Source organism: Lepidochelys kempii, chromosome 17, assembly GCF_965140265.1.
Source record: "Lepidochelys kempii isolate rLepKem1 chromosome 17, rLepKem1.hap2, whole genome shotgun sequence".
NCBI classification, from domain to species: domain Eukaryota; kingdom Metazoa; phylum Chordata; order Testudines; family Cheloniidae; genus Lepidochelys; species Lepidochelys kempii.
Genome location: NC_133272.1, coordinates 1148134 through 1155918, shown reverse-complemented (window position 1 = coordinate 1155918; position 7785 = coordinate 1148134).

Here is a 7785-nt window from a genome sequence, read left to right as displayed (position 1 = left end):
GCACTGTAATTTTCATTAGATCGGAAGTATTATTGCACTGACTCCTTAAGATCTTTGCAATACCATCCAATATCCTAAATGCAGGTCTGTGCAGCGGGCTGGCAAAGTGGGGCTGCAGCCCGGTCCTGCATATCACAATCAGTGGTAATACCAACTAATCTTTCAAAAAAATACCTTAATCTCAGGCTGTATTTGCAAATGATTGTGGCCGGGCCCCCCCACAGAATTTATCTACATTACCTAATCCCGGCACCATGTAACATTTCCAGGTTACAAAATAGATTTGCACATATCAGAAATATTAAAGCGTGTTTTTAGAAGGGGCTTAGCAGACATCAGAACATTAATCAACATTGTTAGCTCCTGGCGTGCTGCCCACCTGCTAGCCCCTCCCTGGCCAAGCTGGGCCTCCGGGAGCTGCAGCGGAGGGGGGGCTCCCAGCACTGAGGAGATGGTGTCAAGGCTCAGGCCTGGCCAGTGGGGCAGGTAGTTCCCCATGCTCAGCAGTAAATCCAGCCAGCTGTGTGCGGAGCAGCCTGACCGGCAGGGTGCCCTGCCAGCCCCCGTCGCTGCAGCCCTGGCAGCAGTAGACCTTCCCCGCATGGGGACTTGGCCTGGGAGCCCCCTTCTCTTTGCCTGCCAGTAACTGCAGAGGGGAGCTTGGGGGGAGGGGCCACCGGAATCTCTCTTTGCTGCCATGGATCACTGCAGGGCCCTGCTGTGTCCGATCCCTGGGCACAGCGGCGGCTGTTTCTGCCAGCCCTCCCCATGGCTGCTGGCTCGCTCGGTGGCTGGGATTCTGCCCAGAGGAAGGGGATTCTGGGACAGGTTTTCAGCAGCTGGGTCCAGGCCTGAAAATTATCTACCCCAAACCCATCCCCCAGAGGGAGGCTGCTGGTCCGGTTAGAAAGGTGATGCAGAGGGGAATGTGGCACAGCCAGCCCCCACCCTCGCAACAGGCTAGTAGGGTTGGGCCTATGTGCCGGTTGAATTGCTGAGCCCCAAAGACAAGTATTCAAAAGCCACGAATCAGGCCCCCCCCCCCCAAAGTCCCAATTTTTAAGATTGGCTTAAAAATCCTGATAGTTATCAAAATAAGGGAGGGTGGGAGGGGTGTCATCTTTGCTGTCGGGTTTCTGAGTCTTTGGGGAGCACTTGGGTCACATTTTCAAGCTTTGCACTCATGAGGGCCAGACACTCCACTTAGCTTTGTTTTAAATGAAAGCCAAGATTCTCCCTAATCACCAGATTCCAGGAGCTGGGGCCCTTACACGGAACAGCCAATGTTGCAAGCTGCTCTGCCAGACAACAGTACAGTAGTTGTGTCTCTCCTGCAGCAGTGGGTGGCATCACTGGTCTCTGGTGCAAATCAGGAAGCTGTATTTCTTACTGGGCTCAAGGTGTTTGTGGTGCTGGGGACACACAGAACCCTGGACTCACAGCTTGGCCGCTGAGGGCTAGGTCCTGCACTGTTGAAGTTGATGGGAATAACCCTGTGCCCTAAGAGAACGAGGAAGCGATTTCCAGGTATTCTTGTCTACACTGAACATCCCTGGCACTGTGTTTGCCCTATGTCGGGATCTTACAGGGGTTTCACGTCCCAGCTGCTTGGCACGTCACCTTTCAAAAGCTTAGTTTGTAATTTCAAAGCCCATCACATTCTCTGGCACAGGACCCAACTCTTAGGAATGGACTGATTTGGTACCTGTCCCCACCAAGTCACACTACTGAGGCCACTGTCCAGTCGTGGTGGCTTTCAAACATGTGGGTCTGGGAAGTCACAGCGTGAGGGAGGGAACTGCCTGCAGAGCTCCACTTACACTTCTAGGTGCTTTTTCAAAGCCAGGGGAATAAACCCCCAAAGATTCACCTGAAATAGAGGCCTCGTCCCCACATGCAACAGTGACTGTGGAGGGGGAACAGGGCTTAGAGGGGTCAGAGTTCAGTGTGCTCCTGGGACTTGTTCTTTGCCAAACACCAAGGGATGCTGGGACTTGCAGTCCCGTGAACATGGGACCTGCAAGCTCTAACAGCGCATGCTGGGTACAAGAAGGCCCATTTTCCTGAGGCTGGAAAATGAGGCTGGGTCAGGGAGGTGGTTAGGATTTGCTGGTATGTTCTCTGCCAAGGTGGTGACCAGGGCAGGGCAGGTTAGGCTCAGCTCGCCTCTTCTCTCTCCCAGGGGAAGGGGCTCAAGGAGTCTGGACAGGGCTGGGCAAGGGCCATTGTGGAGCCAGCCTTGCATAAAGAGCGGTGAATTACTGGGGTGGTTCGTCCCGCCCCTGCGAAGCGACTGTAGCTCAGGGAGTTTGTTTTTTCTCCTTGTGGATTGTCTCAGCTTACCCTGGGATGGGGGAGAATTGGGCTCAGCAGGAGAGCTAAACCGCTCCACCAGTGGAGAAACTGGGGCACCAGCTGCGTCTGATGCTAACAAGGTAAGTGCACCTCTGCAGTGGGACAGATGTAAGCAGGAGGATATCTCACCCTGAAGGCCGGTTTTACTTACAGTGGACTTAGGCAAAGAGGGAGTGAGAAGCTGGGTGAATCTTACCTAGACCAGTACAAGAGGGAGTCAAACTCCTATGAGATCCCACCCTGCAGCATTCACTCTGCCTCTGCACAGAAATAGGTCACACATGCCTTTTATTTTGTACAAGCAGGGCTCATTTGTCTTGACTGGACTGGGTGAGGATCCAAGCAGCTGGAGCACCCACAATCCCAACCAGAGAGATGCAAACAGCTGCCCAAGGAGTGCTTAGAGGCAAACACAGTGTTACCATCACCCCAGAGCCAGCATTTACAATGACAGCATTTGTTACTATTGCTGGGCATGGCAGACACCCACGGGCTTGGATTTTAACAAGCGTGCCCTTTCGCTGTTGATGGTTCCTGGTTCCTGGGGTTGAGGTCGCTCAGCTTGGTCCCCACTGTGGTGGTGGAATGGATTGACAAAGCAAGGGAGCAGCTAGTCTCTGTCCCTGCGGCACAGGTTGCGTTACCCCCCCCCCCTCCACTGCCACGAAGAGAGCCCCCAGGCCTCCCGAGGTGCGGGGATCTCAGAGATTCCAAGGCCAGAAGGGACCATTGGGATCATGAAAGCTGACCCCCTGGATAGCACGGGCCAGAGAACTGCCCAAAATAATTCTGAGTGTGGAGCTGTTAGAAAAACATCAAGCCTTGAGTTAAAGATTGTCAGTGATGGAGACTCCCCTATGCCCCTTGGAGGGGACGCAAGGCCTGGGTTGGTTGATCACAGGATAACTATGAGCTGTCAGCGTGACACAGCTGTGAAAAAGGCTAATGCAGACCTAGGATTTATCAGGTGAGGTATTTCCAGTAGAGACAGAGAAGTGTTATTGTCATTATACAAGGCACTGGTGAGACCTCTTCTGGAACACTGTGTGCAATTCTGGCCTCCCATAGTTAAGAAAGATGAATTCAAACTGGAAGAGGTGCAGCAAAGGGCTTCTAGCATGATCTGGGGAATGGAAAACCTACTTTGAGAGGAGACTCAAGGAGCTTGGCTTGTTTAGCCTAACCAAACGAAGGCTGAGGGGAGATACGACTGCTCTCTATAAGTACAGCAGATGGATAAATACCAGGGAGGGAGAGGAGTTATCTAAGTTAAGTGCCAATGTGGACGCAAGAACACATGGATATAAACTGGCCATCAACAAATTTAGGCTTGAAATTAGACAAAGGTTTCTAACCATCAGAGTAGTAAAGTTCTGGAACAGCCTTCCAAGGGGAGTAGTGGGGGCAAAAACCCTAACTGGCTTCAAGTCTGAGCTTGATACGTTTATGGAGAGGGTGGTCTGATGGGACTGTTTACAATGGCATGTGGCCCATCTAGGAGTTCTAGTAGCAAATATCCCCAATGGCCAGAGATGGGACACTACATGGGGAGGGCTCCAAGTTACTACAGAGAATTCTTTCCCAGGTGTCTTGCTGACATGCTCAGGGTGAGAAAACCTGGATTTGTGCTGGAAATGGCCCACCTGTTGATCACTTTAGATAAGCTATTACCAGCAGGACAGTGGGGTGGGAGGAGGTATTGGTTCATGATTTCTGTGTGTATATAAAGTCTGCTGCAGTTTCCACGGTAAACATCTGATGAAGTGAGCTGTAGCTCACGAAAGCTCATGCTCAAATAAATTGGTTAGTCTCTAAGGTGCCACAAGTACTCCTTTTCTTTTTGCGAATACAGACTAACACGGCTGTTCCTCTGAAACAGGGTCTAAGTGTTCACCATACTTGAGGGTGGGAAGGAATTTTCACCCAGGTCAGGTTAGCAGAGACCCTGGGGGTGGGGGGATTTTACCTTCCTCTGTAGCATGGGGCACTGGTCACTTGCTGGTTTGAACTAGAGTAAATGTTGGATTCTCTGTAACTTGAACTCTTTAAATCATGATTTGACAATGACAGTAACTTGGTCAGGGGTCTGTTACAGGAGTGGGTGGGTGAGGTTCTGTGGCCTGTGATGTGCAGGTCAGACTAGATGATCGCGATGGTCCCTTCTCGCCTTAAAGTCTGAGTCTAAGTTGTTCCAATGGTTAATTACTCTCACAATTAAAAATGTACACCTTATTTCCAGTATGGATTTGTCTCACTTCAACTTCCAATGATTGGATCGGGTTAGAACTTTCTCTGCCAGATTGAAGAGCCCATTAATAAATATTTGTTCCCTATGTAGATACTTACAGACTGTGATCACCTCTTAACCTTCTCTTTGTTAATCTCAATAAATCGAGCTCTTTCAGTCTATCACTAAAAAGCAGGCTTTCTAATCCTTTAATCATTCTTGTGGCTCTTCTCTGACCCCTCTCCAATCTATCAACATCCTTCTCGCATTGCGGGCATCAGAACTGGACACAGGATTCCAGCAGCCGTTACACCAGTGCCATACAGAGGTAAAATAACCTCTCTGATCTTACTTAAGGTTCCCCTGTTTGTACATCCCAGGATCTCATTAGCTCCTTTAGTCTCAGCATCACAGTGGGAGCTCACGTTCAGCTGAGTATCCACCATGACCCCCACGACTCCCAAATCCTTTCGAGAGTCACTGCTCTTGGGATAGAGTCCCCCAGCCCATAAGGATGGCCCACAGTGTTTGTTCCCACATGTGTAAATTTACATTTAGCCTCATTAAAATACACAGTTTGCTTGCGCCCAGTTTACCAAGCGATCTAGATCATTCTGAATCAGTGACTTGTCGTCTTCGTTATTTACCACTCCCCCATGTGACTCTGGGGTTTCACCCAGACCAGTATGGGGTTGTGTCTCTGCCTGCCCTGTAACCCCGGGTGCATCTGTGCTGTGCAGGTTTGACTCAGAGCCCTGACACCAGCAGCATGTTCACAGCACAGTGGCCTCGGTCATTCCTTGCAGGGCGACACCAACAGCCCTTCGTGTTCGGAGTCGTCCCAAAATGGCTCCATTGCAGCATCTGGTCCCTCTCGCTGGACCCAACCGAAGTTAAATTTGCTGCCTCCAATGAGACAAAGGGCCCTCCAGCCTGGTGGTTCCGCTGAAGATCCACACTTCACTTCAGTGGCCAGCCCTGGGATGGCTTTGTAATAACACAAGAACAAAGTTATTAACAAAGAAGGTAGGTTTAAGAGAGAAGAATAGAAGACACAGGTTGGTTACAAGTAAAACACACTTTCTAGTGACTAAAACTGAATGTTAGCAATTTACAATCTTTGTCTAAGCAGGTTTCTCACCACAGTGAATTCCCAGACACTGTAAGCCCCTTGGCTGAAGGATCCCCCTTTCTCAGATTGAGAGCTTTGGCCTCTTGTGCCCCCACCGTGATAGATGCCAAAATGGCTTCGTTTCTGCTTATATTTTTCAAAATCTATCCTCTGTTTCAAGAGCAAGGAAGGCTTCCTGGGGGTGCAGGCGCCACCCCAATCATGACAGTTAATCATTCTCTCTTCCCGCCCCCTCCTTTATCTTGATGGCTTTGTTTACCTTTTATGAAGATGTATTTTTAGTTGTCCTCTGAGGTTTTACTTGTCTCAATTCACATTGGAGAGACAGGAAAATAGGTGAAACAACATTCCTTAGTCTAGGACAGGCCAATGAGTCAGACCAATGATCCATCTAGCCCAGTAGCCTGTGTCTGACAGTGGCCAGTGCCAGATGCTTCAGATGGAAGGAGCAGAACAGGGCAATTTTGAGGGATCCTTTCCGTGCTCTCCAGACCTAGCGCCTAGCAGTTTAGGGGCACACAGTTTAGGGGGTTGTGTCCCTGCCCATTTTGGCTAATGGCCATTAATAGACTGATCCTTCATGAACTTATCTAATTCTTATACTTTTGGCCTTCACAACATCCCCTGGCAATGAGTTCCACAGGTTGATTGTGCGTTGTGGGAAGAAGTACTTCCTTTTGTTTTAAACCTGCTGCCTGTTAATTTCATTGGGTGATCCTGGTTCTTGTGTTATGTAAAGGAGTAAATAACACATCCTTATTCACTTTCTCCACACCAGTCATGATTTTATACACCTCTATCACATTCCCTCCCCCGTTAGTCATCTCTTTTCTAAGATGAACATTCCTAGTCTTTTTAATCTCTCCTCATTTGGAAGTTGTTCCATACCCCAGCGTGACGCAGCAGGGAGTGGGGGAGTGTTGACCTGGGAATGTGGCAGGGGAGTTTCACTGGGGATGGGATACCTGAGAGCCCGTAACCTGAGCCAGGAGGGGGTGGGGGGAGGTAACACCTCTGCCTGGGAAACTGGACAAAGGCTGCAGGAGAGAGCCTGCTGGGGGGGTTTTGTTTTCAGTTTGGTGCTGGGTGGTGGAACGCAGGGAACCCCAGGGCTGCGGTCTAAGTTCCCTGTGCCCCAGAAGGATTTGACTGAGGGGTCCTGGTTGTACCCACAAGCTCTATTTTAGACTGTGTTCCTATTGTCCAATAAACCTTCTGGTTTACTGGCTGGCTGAGAGTCACGGTGAATCCCAGGAAGAGGGGTGCAGGCCCCGGACTCCCCCACACTCCGTGACACCTAGTCATTTGTGTTGCCCTGCTCTGTCCATTTGCCAATTAATGTAACTTGAGAGGGGGCAACCAGAACTGCATGGATTATTTACGGTGTGGGAGTACCACAGATTTATATAGTGGCATTGTGATATTTTGTTTTATTATCTATTCCTTTCCTAATGGTTTCTAACATTGTTTGCTTTTGTGTCTGCTGCTGCACCTTGACAAGATGTTTTCAGAGAACTATCCCCAATGAATCCAAGATCTTTCTTAAGTGGTAATAGGTAATTTAAACCCCATTTTATATGCATAGTTGGGACGAATTTTTCTAATGTGCATTACTTTGCATTTATCAACATGGAATTTCATCTGCCATTTTGTGGCCCAGTCACCCAGTTTAGTTAGATCCCTTTGTATCTCTTCACAGTCTGCTTTGGACTTAACAATCTTGAGTAGTTTAGTGTCATCTGCAAATGTTTCCAACTCACTGTTCACCCAGTTTTCCACATCACTTACAAATGTGCTGACAAGCCCTGGTCCCAGCGTAGATTCATGGGGATCCCATGATTTACCTTTTTCCATTGTGAAAACTAAGCATTTATTCCTACTCTTTCTTTCCTATTTTTGAACCAGTTACTGATCCATGAGAGGTCTTTCCCTCTTGTCCAATCACTGTTTAGTTTGCTTAAGAGCCTTTGGTGAGGGACCTTGTCAAAGGTTTTCTGAAAGTCCATGTACATTATTACCTTTAGCAGCCAAATATTGTTTGATGAGATTAGTTAGTTTGACAGCATCTGTT